The 17,832-nt window shown below is 41.2% G+C and overlaps 1 long non-coding RNA gene across 2 annotated transcripts; it reads right to left on the bottom strand.

Annotated features, from left to right (window-relative positions):
* Window positions 1–861: 861 nt before the first annotated feature.
* LOC145518688 (uncharacterized) lies at window positions 862–16,842 on the bottom strand. Of its 2 annotated transcripts, XR_014063148.1 has the most exons (4): window positions 16,636–16,842; window positions 12,688–12,898; window positions 5,556–7,115; window positions 862–1,330 (listed from the first exon to the last, which is right to left on the bottom strand). It is a non-coding gene; the product is annotated as an uncharacterized LOC145518688 (long non-coding RNA). The 2 variants fall into 2 exon arrangements; XR_014063147.1 differs by lacking the exon at window positions 862–1,330 and having other exon boundaries at window positions 5,385–7,115.
* Window positions 16,843–17,832: the final 990 nt, after the last annotated feature.

Below are 17,832 nucleotides of genomic sequence, written 5' to 3' on the forward strand. Positions count from 1 at the left end.
GATGTTCTAATCATTGGGAATTATTCTTAATTGCCTTTGATCACTAGTTCCTACTGTTGTCTTTAGTTAAGATTTAAAAATATATATACTAACATTACACTCACTTTTAATAAGAATAGGAGGCTGGGATCAATATTATCTCTCCTGAATCTTTCACTGAAAGATTCTTGAAGGCTTGAAATAGCGAAATTGCAATTATCCACTATTCACAAGGAAATATCATGCACTTATAACAAAGAATACAACTTCTGAACTCCCATGCAGCCAGCCATGAGAAGAGGGCAAATCTTGAGTTCCTTAGGGAAATTAAGGAGATTCTGTACCTGAATGGATCCATTTTGGATTTCTAAGAGGCTTTGGGGGCTTGTTTAAATGTTATGTTATTGCCTGTGATATTGAGTACAGGACTGAGACAAAGAAAAAAAATGGAAGTGCAAAGGACACTTGTGGGGGAGAAAATTGGTCAGCAAAGAGGAGAGGGGCAGTAAGGAGAGAAAAGGAAACAGGTATAACTGAGGGATGGGAAGTGAAATATCACCTCTAACAATCCCTTAGGATTCTATTTTTTAAATGTTTTTGGCAGCACCTCGTGGCATGCAGGATGTTAGTTCCCGACCAAGGATCAAACAGGTGCCCTGTGCAGTGGAGGTGCAGAGTCTTAACTACTGGACCATCTTAGGATTCTTTTTTTTTTCTTTCCCCGTTAGGATTCTAAATGAAGACCACCACTGGTCTACCAAAATGAACGAGACAGTGTCTTTCTCAGCTTTCTCTAAATTCTGCCTCCCCTAAACCCCCTCCCCTCGCCACCAGACACACACTCACAGAGAAACATGCAGGGCCATTTAATACATTCTAATATGCATGTCTCATCAGCCGTTTATTTCAGTGCCTTGTTCTCTCTTTGGTCCAATTTTTTTCCTCCAAGTTTTAAAATGCTTTCAAAATTATTTTTAAAGGCTTAGAAGAGTGAGGACACTGCAGATCATAGTATCAAGGACCTGGAGTGGTTTGATTTGCCAGTGGGAATCCAACGATGTTTATATATCCACAGAGTCTCTGATTTTGAGTTTTAGTGTAGTTTCACTACTTAATAAAGCTTTCCATGTGCTGGAAATACAGGTGTCTTTCTCTAATACTAGTACCAGTGCTACAGACTGAATGAGTCCCCCAGAAGCCCCATGCTGAGTCTCTAATCTCCAGTGTGATGGTGTTTGGAGGTGAGGTCTTCAGGAGGTAAGTAGGTCATGACTGGTATTCATGTTCTCAGAAGAAGAGACGTGAGAAATGATCCCTCTGCCACATGAGGTTTCAGCAAGAAAGTGACCACCTGCAATCCAGGAAGAGGGACCACATCAGAAACCAGGACCAGATCAGCTGGGACCTTAATCTTGGACCTCTCAGCCTCCAGAACTGTGAGAAATTAATGCTCACTGTTGAAGCCACCAAGCCGACAGCATTTTATTACACACCAGCCCAAACTAAGACAATTAGGCTAAGAGGTATTCAGGGTGCAACAAGATCTGTCCACTCAATATGAATCTGGGAGAAATGTCTCCTTCGTGACTTGTAGATGGCTTATTTCTTTGCCTGCACAGAATTGCTTTTGTAAGTTAATTTTACATAATAGTTTTAATCCAGTATTACTGTAATTGACTTGATCTCTTAGGAAACAGGTGATAAGAAGAATGTTTTTTTTTAAGAAGGCTCAGCTAAATGGAGAGGGTAATGGTTGTACAATATTATGAATGTACTTCACACCATTGAGTGGTATATTCTAAAGTGGTTAAAATGGTACATTTTATGTTATGTATATTTTACCACAATAAAAAACGGTGGCTCAGATGGTCAATGTGGGAGACCCAGGTTCAGTCCCTGAGTCGGGAAGATCCCCTGGAGAAAGGAATGGCAACCCACTCCAGTATTCTTGGCTGGAGAATCCCATGCACAGTGAAGCCTGGTGGGCTATAGTCCATGGAGTCACAAAGAGTCAAACACGACTGAGTGACTAACCAACAACAACCAAGTCATGGACATGCAAACCCAGTGTTCACATGGGCTCTGTTCTCTAAACTTCATTTTCTGACATTAGAAGTTGTACACAATTTAATAACTATTTGAATCAAAATAACTACATAGTTAACAGAAATATAACTTGAATCCTCCGCACCATACCAAATTACTTTATTTCCCTTTTTCACAAGACTATCTGGACATATACACAACATGATTTAAGTTCTAAGCAGAAATAACCCTATGTCTAGAAAACATGTTACCTCTGCCTTTACATAAAACTGAGAGTCTTGTCACCCTTATGCCATTGGGTCTATCTATTCTATTGGGTCAGAAAGAGGAAGGCTGACTCTTAAGAGTTCTCACCTACCAATTGGCACTTGCCATCTATCTCCACAAAGATTAAATTGTGAGCTGCTGAAGCTGCTGACCATCAACACCCTCTGAAAAGAGTTCAGGGTGGGGATCAGAAATGAGGCACTCTGTGCTCTGGGAAAAATGGGCAGGACAAGACTTCGGATAGTTAGATATTTTCAGGAGGAGATTTTTGTGAGCCCAATTCTTGTATCTCCCAGAAAAGCACTAAAATCCTTCATAGTGACTTTTGCTCCCTGTGACTAGCAGTGACCTGAAAAAAAAAAAAAAAAAAAAGCTTGATTGCCTGTACTCTGCTTTCACCAACATCACACATATACTTGTTAGGGGAAGCATACTGGCTGAAACCACCCGCCCTGGCCAGGCACCATAGTAACCATTTGCATGAATTCTTTTATGACAAGAGGTCCTGGTAAGGAACACGAAACTAACTAGCCACCACTAACCGGGAGAGTTCAGGAAAGGTCAAAAAGTGACACCTCATGTCCAACCACCTCCCAGAATCCTTCTCTCTGGCATGCATCTTGGCTGAACAAGGCGTACACCACCAGGAAGGACTCTGGGTCAGAATGATTGGCTAAAGATAATCTGGAAACTAATCCCATCACCATAAAACCCAAGACTGGCAGAGCACTTCTCCTGGGTTCCCTTACCCTAGTGCTCTTGGCCTGGGCAAACTTTCCTGATAACATCTCTTGCTTTGTCAACATATACGTCTCCTCAGACAATCATTTCCAAGTGTTAGACAAGAGCCCACTTTCGGGCCCTGGAAGGGGTCTCCCTTCCTGCAACATACTGACCTTCCTCCTCACCTCTTTGGAGCAGTTACTCAGAGTATCTAAGATGCTGTCTTTCAGGCTATAATACTTTTTATAATACTTTATAGTCCAAATAAAACTTAACTCACAACTCTTGTGCATTTGTTTTCAGTTGGCAGAGCCATGATTAAAATCCATAAACACTACCTAGGGTATGTTTGTGAGGCAGAGCCGCAGGGCTTGTCTTCTCTCACTCACAATCTACTAACCCAGGGAAAAATTCACCTAGCTTTACCTCGGAAATCAGGAAAGAGCATTAGGGTTTCAGGATTACATAACAATGTTCAATTTAAATGGAGATCAGAAATTGTCTTGGGGGGCAGTCATTATGAGGTCACTGGAATAGGGAAGGAACACTCAAAATGAACTCACAGTCATTGAAAATGTTTCTTAAGGGGAGAATCATATTGAAAGATTAAAAACAGGTGAAGAAATGAACAGGAGAGAAGCCAGTATATTTGTGATTCAATCTAGGATAAATGGAAAAAACTGAAGCCAAATAGATATTGTGCCTAGTAAGGAAGAAGTCATTGAAATGTGATGAAATTGGGTTCATAAAGTGAGAGGATTCTTCCATGTTCTAGAATGAAGCCAAAGTCTTAAAGCTTAGATTTTGCCAAGAGACTGGAGAAGCAGGCTGGGGAGTCACTTACTCAGTCAAGCCCAATTGAATAGAATATATTAAGGCTATTTAATGTTTTTCCATCTCAAGCTGACAAATTTCTCTGCATCACTCATAATACTGTAGCAGTTTGAAGCAGATCTGAACTATTAAAGAGATTCTCAAGAGTGTCATGTTCAGAATTTATGTTTCTGAGAAATGCCATATCTTAGTTATGTTGTATTCCTACACCTAGCAAAATGGCACATAGTAGGTATTAAGTAAATGTTGAATACTTGAATATTGTAACACATGCTGTCAGGACATTCATCTTTTCCTCTTGACCTGCCCTGAGGTCACCAGCAGTTTCAGGTGTGACATCCCTGACTTACTGAAGCCTTCTGTAGTGTTCATCTGGCTGTTGATAGTGATGCTATCAGTTAGGATTGCTGAGGCACTCATCTGGGCTCCTACTACTTGTGGCAGCCTGCAAACATTTTCCCAGAGCCAATGATGTGCCTGGACCACCCCTTGTGGGTCTTATCATAACTGCAGGAAGAGAGGGGGAGTGAACACAGAACTGGGTCTAGGGTGGGGTGTCCAGGGCTTCCTGGTTTCACTCGTTACTGACTAATTTCTTTCTTTTTTTTTTTTTAAGGTAGTTTGTTTATTTTTGGCTTGCAGGATCTTAGTTCCCCAACCTGGGATCGAACCTATCCCCCCTGCAGTGGAAGTTCAGAGTCCTAATCACTGGACCACTAGGGAAGTCCCGTCAGTGTCTAATTTCAAACATAAGATCAGGAATTGGGGCTTTGGAAAAGAAAAGCCAGGTCACTCCAGCGGTTAGTTATCTAAGTCACTCAGGGCTTTCTTAAAGGGACTTTTGAGGGTGGGGGCAGCCTGTTTTCTTACCTAGTTGTTTTGCTAGCTGCTGTGTCACACAGCTGGCAATTGATCTATTCAGAGGGGCTGTCTTTGCAATGGGTGCCTCAGAAATCAAACCGGTAAAGTGCGGCACTTAAACTGCAGCCTCATAGCATTTCTCTGAGGGCTTTCTGACTCCAGAAGCCATTCTACCTGCACAGACTGCTGAAGGAAAAATGATCAGTAAAAGAGGTCCGGGAGTTAGGGCATCAAAACCTAACTTTCTGGCTCCTGGATGGGACACTTTTGAGGTGAAGGTGTAGGCAGTCTCACTGCGGGTCCACTCCCACAGGTGCAAGCTGCTCATTCAACACTTTATTAACTTTCCTCTCATCCCTGTCTTATCTCCACACTCCTTCAACAAGCTTTCTGGGATGCCCTCTGGATAAACTACTTGCACTCAAATCTTTATCTTAAAGTTGTTTTGTGTGTGTGTGAGCAGGAGAGGTTCAGAAACTAAAACTAATTGCCAATAACCTATTAAGCCAAGTGACTTTCTGTTATTATTTCCCTGACCTTGCAATTCCTTCCACAGCGACTGTGACTCCTGGGGTCTAAAGTTATTAGTCAGGGAGAAATGTGGCTTTGAATCCCAGGAGACAAATGTTGTTATTCATCAGCGTGAATAAAGAATGAATAATAATCAGATTCTGTTGTTTATAAAGCCAAAGCAAGACCTTCATTTATTAAAAAAATTTTGAGAAATGTGAACACTAAGCTGTGTTGAACTGTTCAATCATTTATAACTCATTTCAAGAGCCTTGTGTTAATACCAGTATGAATTCCTTGTATAGACCCAACCTTTTCTTACCCAAATCACTTACCCTCTCAGCGGCTCCGTTTTTCCTCTTTGTGAAATGGAGATACTCATACTCACCAGCTCCTTCACAAGGACACTGTGAGGATTAATGAGTTAATGCTGGAAAGCACGTTTCTGCCTTAGAAGAATGTTTCTATATAAATGCAAATGATTGCATTACAGCTAGGCTTCCATGTACAAATGCAATGACTTTAGATCCTCAATTCACTCATAACACTGAAAAGTACTTCTAATCTGAACACAGCTTCCTCCATTTTTTTTTTTTTTTTTTTGTCCAATAGAAAAAACAGTCATTATGAAGGGTAGACAGGAATGTTAGAATTGTTCCTGATTCTTTTCCCCAGACTTGCTCCCTGGCCTCTAATGGCTCACTGGTTATGCATATGCTATTTAGCAACTTATCAAGTTATTCCTTTGTCACTGCTTGTGCTACCAGGTGTTCCCATCACTTCTGTAGCCCTTTGAGGCTTATTTAAATAAGCTGTCTGTATAGGAATGCAAGGGATTTCTGTGTGTTAATTTTATATCCTACAACTTTACTATATTCATTGATTCGCTCTAGTAATTTTCTGGTGGAGCCTTTAGGGTTTTCTATGTACAGGATCATGTCATCTGCAAACAGTGAGAGTTTTACTTCTTCTTTTCCTACCTGGATTCCTTTTATTTCTTTTTCTTCTCTGATTGCTGTGGCCAAAACTTCCAAAACTATGTTGAATAGTAGTGGTGAGAGTGGGCACACTTGCCTTGTTCCTGACATTAGGGGAAATGCTTTCAAATTTTCACCATTGAGGATAATGTTTGCTATGGGTTTGCCATATATAGCTTTTATTATGTTGAGGTATGTTCCTTCTATTCGTGCTTTCTGGAGGGTTTTTATCATAAATGGATGTTGAATTTTGTCAAAGGCTTTTTCTGCATCTATTGAGATAATCATATGGTTTTTATCTTTCAATTTGTTAATGTGGTGTATTACATTGATTGATTTGTGGATATTAAAGAATCCTTGCATTCCTGGGATAAAGCCCACTTGCTCATGATGTATGATCTTTTTGATATGTTGTTGGATTCTGTTTGCTAGAATTTTGTAAGGATTTTTTCATCTATGTTCATCAGTGATATTGGCCTGTAGTTTTCTTTTTTTGTGGCATCTTTGTCTGTTTTTGATATCAGGGTGATGGCCTCATAGAATGAGTTTGGAAGTTTACCTTCTACTGCAATTTTCTGGAAGAGTTTGAGTAAGATAGGTGTTAGCTCTTCTCTAAATTTTTGGTAGAATTCAGCTGTGAAGCCATCTGGTCCTGGGCTTTTGTTTGCTGGAAGATTTCTGATTACAGTTTCAATTTTCATGCTTGTGATGGGTCTGTTAAGATCTTCTGTTTCTTCCTGGTTCAGTTTTGGAAAGTTATACTTTTCTAAGAATTTGTCCATTTATTCCAAGTTGTCCATTTTATTGGCATATAGCTGTTGGTAGTAGTCTCTTATGATCCTTTGTATTGCTGTGTAGTCTGTTGTGATCTCTCCACTTTCATTTCTAATTTTGTTGATTTGATTGCATTCCTATACACTAACAATGAGAAAGAGAAATTAAGGAAACAATACCATTCACCATTGCAATGAAAAGAATAAAATACTTAGGAATGTATCTACCTAAAGAAACAAAAGACCTATATATAGAAAACCATAAAACACTGATGAAAGAAATCAAAGAGGACACAAATAGATGGAGAAATATACCATGTTCATGGATTGGAAGAATCAATATAATGAAAATGAGTATACTACCCAAAGCAATCTATAGGTTCAATGCAATCTCTATCAAGCTACCAACGGTATTTTTCACAGAACTAGAACAAATAATTTCACAATTTGTATGGAAATACAAAAAATCTCAAATAGCCAAAGCAATCTTAAGAAAGAAGAATGGAACTGGAGGAATCAACCTGCCTGAATTCAGGCTCTACTACAAAGCCACAGTCATCAAGACAGTATGGTACTGGCACAAAAACAGAAATATAGATCAATGGAACAAAATAGAAAGCCCAGAGATAAATCCACATACCTATGGACACCTTATCTTCGACAAAGGAGGCAAGAATATACAATGGAGAAAAGACAATCTCTTTAACAAGTGGTGCTGGGAAAACTGGTCAACCACTTGTAAAAGAATGAAACTAGAATACTTTCTAACACCATACATAAAAATAAACTCAAAATGGATTAAAGATCTAAATGTAAGACCAGAAACTATAAAACTCCTAGAGGAAAACATAGGCAAAACACTCTCTGACATAAGCCACAGCAGGATCCTCTATGACCCACCTCCCAGAATATTGGAAATAAAGGCAAAAATAAACAAATGGGACCTAATTAAACTTAAAAGCTTTTGTACAACAAAGAAAACTATAAGCAAGGTGAAAAGACAGTCTTCAGAATGGGAGAAAATAATAGCAAATGAAGCAACGGACAAAGAATTAATCTCAAAAATATACAAGCAACTCCTGCAGCTCAATTCCAAAAAAATAAATGACTCAGTCAAAAATGGGCCAAAGAACTAAACAGACATTTCTCCAAAGAAGACATACAGATGGCTAACAAACACATGAAAGGGTGCTCAACATCACTCATTATTAGAGAAAAGCAAATCAAAACCACAATGAGGTACCATTTCACGCCACTCAGAACGGCTGCTATTCAAAAGTCTACAAGCAATAAATGCTGGAGAGGGTGTGGAGAAAAGGGAACCCTCTTACACTGTTGGTGGGAATGCAAACTAGTCCAGCCACTATGGAGAACAGTGTGGAGATTCCTTAAAAAACTGGAAATAGGACTGCCATATGACCCAGCAATCCCACTGCTGGGCATACACATCGAGGAAACCAGAATTGAAAGATATACGTGTACCCCAATGTTCATTGCAGCACTGTTTATAATAGCCAGGACATGGAAGCAACCTAGATGCCCATCAGCAGACGAATGAATAAGAAAGCTGTGGTACATATACACAATGGAATACTACTCAGCCATTAAAAAGAATGCATTTGAATCAGTTCTAATGAGGTGGATGAAACTGGAGCCCATTATACAGAGTGAAGTAAGCCAGAAAAAAAAAACACCAATACAGTATACTAACGCATATATATGGAATTTAGAAAGATGGTAATGATAACCCTATATGAGAGACAGAAAAAAAGACACAGATGCATAGAACAGTCTTTTGGACTCTGTGGAGAGACAGAAAAAAAGACACAGATGCATAGAACAATCTTTTGGACTCTGTAGGAGAAGGTGAAGGTGGGACAATCTGAGAGAATAGCATTTAAACATGTATATTATCATATGTAAAACAGAATGCCAGTCCAGGTTCGATGCATGAGACAGGGTGCTCAGGGCTGGTGCACTGGGATGACCCAGAGGGATGGGATGGGGAGGGAGGTGGGGGGGGGTTCAGGATGGGGAACACATGTAAACCCGTGGCTGATTCACGTCAATGTATGGCAAAACCAATACAATATTGTCAAGTAATTAGCCTCCAACTAAAATAAACAAATTAACTAAAAAATATAAATAAATAAGCTGTCTGCTTCTGTTAAAAGAGAATCATTCTATATCTTACTTTTTCAATTCTTACAGAATTCCTTTTTCTCCTGATTCACCCCCTCTGAAATCTGATTAGGTGGATTCTGGGCAGTCATCAGAGAAGAGAGGAGTAAAGTTCCTAATACTCCTTTGATCGAATTCTCCTCTGCATAAAACTTGGCCAACGTTCCATGATCTGTAGGATGACATCCACACTCCTTAGCCTGGCACTCCGCTAAGCCCATTCCTAATCCGACCACAAGGCTCTTTCCATCCTTCTGTCACTACCCACCTGCACAAAGAGAAGCCCCTTCTCTTGTCTCCTTACAGTTCCGAAGATGCAGATTTAGTCCTTTTTTGTCCATTACTACCTGTGTGACCATGTGCAAATTCTTTTCCAGCTTAAATTTTTTTATCTACATGGCATGTGTGTGGTATGAAATTCAAGTCACACAAAATGTAAAAACAAGCCCCCCCCCTCAATATCCTTGTGTTCCTCACCCTCAGAGGCAATCACTGTTAGCAGTTTATAATGAACCTTTCTGAATATAGTCTACATACACACAAAAGTATGTACATATATCCACAAAATAACATGCTAGGGTTTTGATTGGGATAGCATAAAATCTATAGATCAAGTTAGGGAGAACAGACATCTTGTCAGTATTGAGACAATCTTCTTATTCATATACATGGGATATTTTCTCCACTTATTTAGATCTTTTTTTCTTTCATCAGCATTTTGCAGTTTTCCTCATATAGCTCTTATATATATTTGTTAGATTTATACCTAAGTGTTTAATTTTGGAGGTGATAGTGTAAATGACTTTGCATTTTAAATTTCAAATTTTGGTATATAAGAAAGCAATTGACTTTTTGTACATTAACCTGATATCCTGCAATCTTGCTATAATTGCTTTTTAGTTCTCAAGGTTTTTTGGTTGATTTTTTGAGATTTTCTACATAGACAAGTATGCCACCTATAAACAAAGTTTTGCTTCTTCCTTTTCAATCTGTATATGTATTATTTCCTTTTCTTTTTTACTGCATTTGCTAGGAGTACCAGTGGGATGTTTGTTGTTGTTGTTGTTATTTCTGTATGATATTGAATAACCGTGTTAATAGAGGACACCTTGCCTTATTCCTGATCTTATTAAGAAAGCATCTAGTTTCTCACTGTATTAGTTTGCTAGGGCTGCCATAACAGAGTATCACAGACTGGGCGACTTAGGCAGAAATTTATTAGTCTCACAATTCTGGAGGCTAGAAGTCTGAGATCAAAATGTCAGAGGCTTTGTTTCTTCTGAGGTCTCCCTCCTTGCCTTGTGAATGCCTGTTTTCTCCCTGTGTCTTCACAAGGTCTTCCCTCTGTACCTCTCTGTGTCCTAATTTCCACTTCTTATATAGATAACCAATCAGATTAGGGTCCACCCTAATGAGCTCATTTTAATTTAATTACCTCTTTAAAGACCTTACCCCCCAATACAGTCCCAGTCCCAGGTTCTAGTGGTTAGGACTTCCAACATACGAATGGGGGGCGGTGAGGGAGACACAATTCAGCCCATAACTCTCACCATTCACTCTGATGTTAGCTGTCGCTTTTTTTTGCAGATGTTCTTTACAAAGTTGAGGAGTTATCCTCTATTCCTGGTTTGTTAAGAGCATATATATATATATATATATATATATATATATATATATATATATATATATATACTATTTAGGATAACAGAAATTACATCGTTACATGGTCTTCAGTTCAGTTAGTCACTCAGTCGTGTCCGACTCTTTGCGACCCCGTGAATCGCAGCACGCCAGGCCTCCCTGTCCATCACCAACTCCCGGAGTTTAGCCAAACTCGTGTCCATCAAGTCGGTGAGGCCATCCAACCATCTCACCCTCTGTCGTCCCTTCTCCTCCTGCCCCCAATCCTTCCCAGCATCAGGGTCTTTTCCAATGAGTGAGCTCTTCGCATGAGGTGGCCAAAGTATTATAAAGACACAAATCGAATGTCATCACTCCCTTGTGCAAACGTTTCAGTATTTCCCATTTCTGTGTTATCCCACCTGGCCCAGTGATCTGGTCTCTCAAAGTTTTCGTCTTGTACCGCTTTCTCCTTCCTGCTCTTCTCAGAGCACCCTGGCCTGCTCTCGTTTCCTCTGAAAGAAGGCCTTCTGTGTCACAGACTCCCTGTCGTATACTCTCTAGGTGTGCTGTTTATGATAGTTGTAGTTATATGTTTTTGTTTAATTTTGTTTTTCCCCACTACTACTCCATGAGACAGGAATCATGTCTATTTTGATCATCTTTATTTCCTGATAAATAAATCTGTAAAGTTAGGTTAATTATCACTGACCTAATTTCTTTTTTTGGCCATACCACATGGCATGTGGGATCCTAGTTCCCCGACCAGGGATCAAACCTGTGCCCCCTGCAATGGAAGCACAGAGTCTCAACCACTGGACTGCCAGGAAAGTCCCCGACCTAAATTTTTTTAACCAAGTTCCCTATCTATTGAATTCTATTATGTTACTATGTTTTTATTATTATACTGGTGCTCCAGAGAAACAGAATCCATAGGGTTATAGAGAGAGATATAAGAGGAGATTTATAACCAGGGCTGGGGTCACCTGGTTATGGAGGCTAAGTCCCACAATCTGCTGTCTGCAAGCTGGAGAGCAATTTAGTCTCTAGAGACCAGACACTAGAGGCAAGTCTCCTAGATCAGAGCCAGGGCTTTGTTCAGGAAGGAATGGGAACCTGAGACTTGGAATGGTGACATCTGGATAGATGCACTTGAGAACCTTGAACCCTCTGGGTTTGCAGAAGTGGCCTCTATGCCCCTGGTCAGAGAATAGCAGCCCACTCCTCACCTGAAGAACACCTAAGGCCTCAAGTATGGCCGATGACCTGAGCTCAAGATGATATTTACTGGGATTTGCCTGGTGGTCCAGTGGCTAAGATTCTGCACTCTCAGTGGGTTCGATTCCTGGTCAGGGAACTAGATCCCACATGCTGCAACTGAGTGTACATGCTGCGACTAAAGATCTCATGTGCTGCAATTAAATCAAAGATCCGGTGTGCCACAAGTAAGATCCACTGCAGTCAAATTAATGAATTTTTTTTTAAATGATGATATTTGCCATCCTCCTCAAATTCAGCAGTCTCCTCCCCTCCTGGCCACTAGACCAATAACAAAGGACAAATCTCACTGTGGCCAGATTGAGAAACAGCTGTTTTTTCCACAGGGAGAAAGAGAATACGCACTGAAGGAGCTTCAAGATCTGGATCATGAAGGTGCTGGACCTGAGTGGGGCACAGTGTACTAGTGGATAAGGGACAGTTTGAAATGCTGAGGGCACCGTATTGTGACTCAGGAATTAATTTCCTGGCAGTGGAGCCCGCCCTAATGTGCTTTTGGGATGGCTTTTAGAAATTATGGAGGGAAATAATCCACATTAAAAGAAGTGGAGATGTTAGAAGTGCTTTGGCAGAGTGTTCAGGATGGTATCTGAAGGCTCAGAGATGAATGAATCAATTATTTAGAATCAAGGACTCACTTTGTTCCTTGAGAAGGTCCAGATGATGCTTCTTTCTCTTATGCAATAAGGGATGTACAAATGAGAGGACAGAGCACTCCTGAGACACTCAGTCGTGGGTCCTCCACTGCATAGGGTTGACCATTCTGGAGGCTGTTACAGAACTGTTCTCCTTAATGACAATGCGGATGATAGGATTCCGGAACAGCAGAAGCCAGGTGGTAGACCTTAACTGCCAACAACAAGGTGAACTTAATTACTGTAATGACTGGTGAGGATGGATGGGTCAGTTCATCAGTGTGTGTGTGTGTGTGTTAGTTGCTCAGTTGTGTTCAACTCTTGGCGACCCACAAACAGTCTCCTCTCTGTCCATGGGATTCTCCAGGCAAGAATACTAGAATGGGTTGCTATGCCCTTCTCCAGGGGACCTTCCCAACCCAGGGATTGAACCTGGGTCTTCTGCATTGCAGGCACAGATTCTTTACTGTCTGAGCCACCAGGAAAGCCCTCAGTTCATCAGAGGGGACCACAAACAGAATGGGCTGCACTCCAACCCGATTCGGGAGTGTTCTTCAAGGAGAGTGTGAGTGGAGGCCCTCCTGACGGGCTGAGTTTCAGGCAGCACACCTGGTCATCTATTTGTGTGAAGAGAGAAATGTCTGAGTAATGGTATCATGGAGGGTTGAGCAGATACTATTGGGACTTACCAAGTTGTTGGGAGGGGAGTAGTGGGAAGAGTCCACCCCAGCATGGAGAAATAGTTTAATACTGACATTGTTATAATTGCCACTGCCCAATGATAATAAAACGTGACCTGTCTTCTAAGAATGTCTACATAAATCCTCTACAGACCCTTCTTGCTCACACAGGCGTAGACCACTTCCACCACCACTTCCACCAGTGGTGATCCCCTAGGTTCACCGTTGCTCATTGGCTGTGGTGAATAATTCAATAGGTTGGTCAGAGGTTTGGAAAGAGTAAGCCTGGGGGCCTAGAGGAATGGGCTAAAGTGAGAGGATCTTTGTATGCCCCATGAATGTTCACCAGAAGAGACATTAAACAGGAGTTGCCCAAAATTTCAGACTTAAAAAAAGTATAGTCACACCACACAGCATATGGAAACTTAGTTCCCCCACCAGGGCTGGAACCCATGCTCCCTGCATTGGAAGGCAGAATATTAATCACTGGACCACCAGGGAAGTCCCAAAATCTCTGGTGACTTCTATCACCAGCCTTCTGGTATCTGAAAAAAAGATGGCCAAGATGAAGGCTCTGTAGAGCCCAACAGCACTGACTTTCTCCACTGATTTGGCTTGGTGTGACTTATGCTCCAGAGCTCCCTATGGGGTCCTGTTGAGGCTGGTATAACCATATATCCACGGTAGGCAGAACCCTACAATGGCTGCTAATGACCCACATCCTTGCATGATCCCTTCCCCTTGAGTGTAGACAGGCCCTGTGATTATGATGGAATATCCCTCCTGTGACTCTGTAGCATTATATAGCAAAGGTGAAGAAGTTTTGTAGTTGTAGTTAAGGTCCCTAGTCTGTTGACTCAAGGATCTGAGATGAGCCTAACCCAATCAGGTGAGCCTTTTCAAGACTGCTTAGGCTTTTCCTGAGAAAGGGAGCCCAGTGAGGAGGTATCTGCAGTGGTCAAGGCAGGAAGTGAAGGTGGCTGGACTGGGGAGAGGTTGGGGAAAAGTGGTCAGGTTGCAGACAAATTTTGGAGGCAGAGCTGACTGGCTTGCTAATGGCCTAGGGAAGAATCCCCTCAACAGCAACACTTACAGCTCTTCAATCAACTCTAATTCAGCTAACACTGATGGAGAATTCATTTTCAGACAGGTCTAATTGACAATCTTCTTTTCTGTGGGAGCTAAGTCCACCTTATATGGTTCTGTCACGTAGTCCTTGCTCAGCATAGTGTGAATGCCTGAAAGTTCATCTTTTTGATTTAATACCAGTGTCTGACATTAAGCTTTGATTGCTGAGGCATTCACTTCAATAAACACATTGCCAGCTACATGACTGAAGAGCCAGGCTGCCCCACCCCTGAAGTTCCTCTGTTCTATTTATTTTTATTGGCGTATAGATGTAGAGAAGTTCCTTTGTTTTAGAGATCTCTGGTTGACTTAGATAACTGAACCTACTTGCTTGTTTTGCCTTTGCCATCTTTAATTCCCAGTCTTTAACATTTAAATTCAACAGTAGTGAATCTGTGAAATCCTAGGTACCCCACCCTCAGCCTCCAAAGAAAGAATTCCAGGCCCACGTTGACTCTCTTTACCAGAGGCCTTATTGTCTAGTTCCATGTGGGCCACGTGCCTTCTAGGAGCCATGAGTAATAAACTTTGTTTTTCAAAAGTTCCCTGATAGTTGTTGCTGACTGTAATAGAGTATACAAAATGTGTGTGCTCCGTCATGTCTGACTCCTTGCGACTCCATGGACTGTAGCCTGCCAGGCTCCTCTGTCCATGGAATTTCCTAGGCAAGAATACTGAAGTGGGCTGCCATTTCCTGTTCCAGGTGATCTTCCTGGCCCAGGGATCGAACCCAGGTCTCCTGCATTGGCAGGCAAATTCTTTACCACTGCACCACCTGGGAAGTCCATACAAAACATAGACATTACCATTTTAAATGTATAAATCCATGGCATTAGGAATATCCAGTGTTGTACAACCATCACCACTATGCTTCCAGAATTTTTTCGTCTTTCTGAACAGAAACTCTATATCTGTTAAATACTAATTCTCATTCCCCTCGCCTCCTAAACTCCTCCTTGATAACCTCTGTGTGTCTTGCAATCATAATAAGATCCACAACGGCTGGTGCAACCACAATATTGATTCTGAAAGGAGAAATGTCTTTGGTGGCTCCCCTGAGGCCCATTGGGGTGCCCCAAGGCATCTCTAGCCCATAGATCACTATGGATAGGTGAGACCAACACAAAACCTCCAGCCTCTGATGGCCCCAGAGAAGTCAGCTCCCTCTCCCACTTGTCAGATGTCAGTCACTGCTTGCTCACATCCTACTCTTTGTAGGCTCAGTCCTACCCAGTTTTCAAACCCAGGAAAACTCAGTCAGGCAAGAAATGAGAACTTTCCCCAGTAGTGAGTAGGAGTATGGAAATAATTGCTATACCAAAGATGCAGAGTCCTGATGTGAGCACTGAGCAGTAGCCTGCCTCTAATCCTACCCCCAGCAAAGAGGGAGTAGCTCATCTCACCTGGCTTCCAGGTATAGCCAGTCTGTCTGGTTTGCCCACTAGGGTTCTCTGCCCCCAAGCAACTTCCCCACTGGGAATGAAGCTTGACCCTGAATCCGAGCTGGGTAGACCATAACCCAGGTTCCCTTCACTAAGTGTATCCTGCTTGCTTCCCTCCAGTCAGTTAAGTCCCTCAGTTGTGTCTGACTCTTTGTGACCCCATGGACTGCAGCACACCAGGTCTCCCTGTCCATCACCAATTCCCAGAGTCTACCCAAACCCATGTCCATTTAGCCAGTGATTCCATCCAACCATCTCATCCTCTGTTGTCGCCTTCTCCTCCTGCCCTCAATCTTTCCCGCATCAGGGTCTTTTCAAATGAGTCAGCTCTTCGCATCAGATGGCCAAAGCATTGGAGCTTCAGCATCAGTCCTTCTAATGAATATTCAGAACTGATTTCCTTTAGGATGGACTGGTTGGATCTCCTTGCAGTCCAAGGGACTCTCAAGAGTCTTCTCCAACACCACAGTTGAAAGCATCATTTCTTCAGTGCTCAGCTTTCTTTATAGTCCAACTCTCACCTCAATACATGGCTACTAGAAAAACCATAGCCTTGACTAGACAGACCTTTGTTGACAAAGTAATGTCTCTGCTTTTTAACATGCTGTCTAGGTTTGTCATAGCTTCTCTCCAGGACTCTTGCTATTCCTTGCCCTGACTCAACTCTCAGTCCTCCCTGACTTACAATTCTGGAAACCCACCTGACACTGAGAATCACTGCTGTCCAGAAATCCTGTGCTATGCCCAGTTTTCTGAGTCAAGTTTCTTCTCTCAGAGAGTACTCATTGACCTAGAGTAACCTGGAGTTTGTTGCATCTCCTTGGACTTGTTGATTTGATGGCACATCTTTTTCCCAGGGAGAGCTCATGTCCTGGGGTTTCTCTATAGCACTGCCACTTTCTGACAGTGGAATGTCCCAGCATGCTGTGCAGCACGGGCTGTGAATTGTGACATGTGACTGAAAGAATATTAGAACTGGAAGGAATCTTACACATCATCTTGTCGACTGTTCCTCTACCTTTTCTTTGAACCACACATCTGAGGGAAAAACATAAGTAGCAGTGGGTGTCTGCTCTTTATAGACAAGAAAACAAACCCAGTAGCTAAGTGCCTTACCAAAAGTCTTAAAGAAAATTATGATTAAGAACTAATTGCCTACCATTTAGTAGGTTTTATATATCATTAACAGTTGGATCTTTTTTCTGGTAACTTGAGTTTATTACTGATGAGAATTTTAAGAGTTAGTGTGTACACAATTAAATTCAACTTTTTAAATATCTGCTCATCTCTTTCAGGGATCATGCTAGGAATTGAAACAATAATATTTAAGAGAATTCTTTACTCCTGAGGTTTAAAAAAAAAAAAAGTTAAATGTGTTTAACAACTCTTGCATAGAAATGGTAACCTTGATAGACTGATGGTGAGGATCACCATTTTCCAAAGATTCAGGTGAATAAAGTTATACAGAGCATACAAAGAAGATAATAAAAATGTGCATGGATTCTAAGGTATTTTAGCAATTTGGTTCTAAACCAGAGTCTTAAGCTGTATTTTTCCCAACTAGTTTTTTCAAATTTTCTCAGTTTCTTATCTAAAGAGCAAAAGACTTAATTTTAATAAAAGCTTAACAAGACAAAAATGATAAGTGATTGAAAGAGAACAAGATTGAGAACAAAAAAACAGAGATGAGACTCACGATTGAATAAAATTCCTTGAAAAAAGACAATAGGGGATCGTAGTTTAATAAAAAGAGAGTCTAAAAGAAAGATGCTAGGACATTTGTTTGCTAAGACTGCCGCAAGAGAGAACACCACACATTGGACGGTGTAAACAACAGAGATTTACTTTTTCAGCATTGTGGGGAATAGAAGTTCAAAATCAAGGCGTTGGTAAGATCA

The sequence above is a fragment of the Giraffa tippelskirchi genome, chromosome 8 (genome assembly GCF_054371585.1).
Source record: "Giraffa tippelskirchi isolate mGirTip1 chromosome 8, T2T-mGirTip1v1.2.pri, whole genome shotgun sequence".
Taxonomy (NCBI): domain Eukaryota; kingdom Metazoa; phylum Chordata; class Mammalia; order Artiodactyla; family Giraffidae; genus Giraffa; species Giraffa tippelskirchi.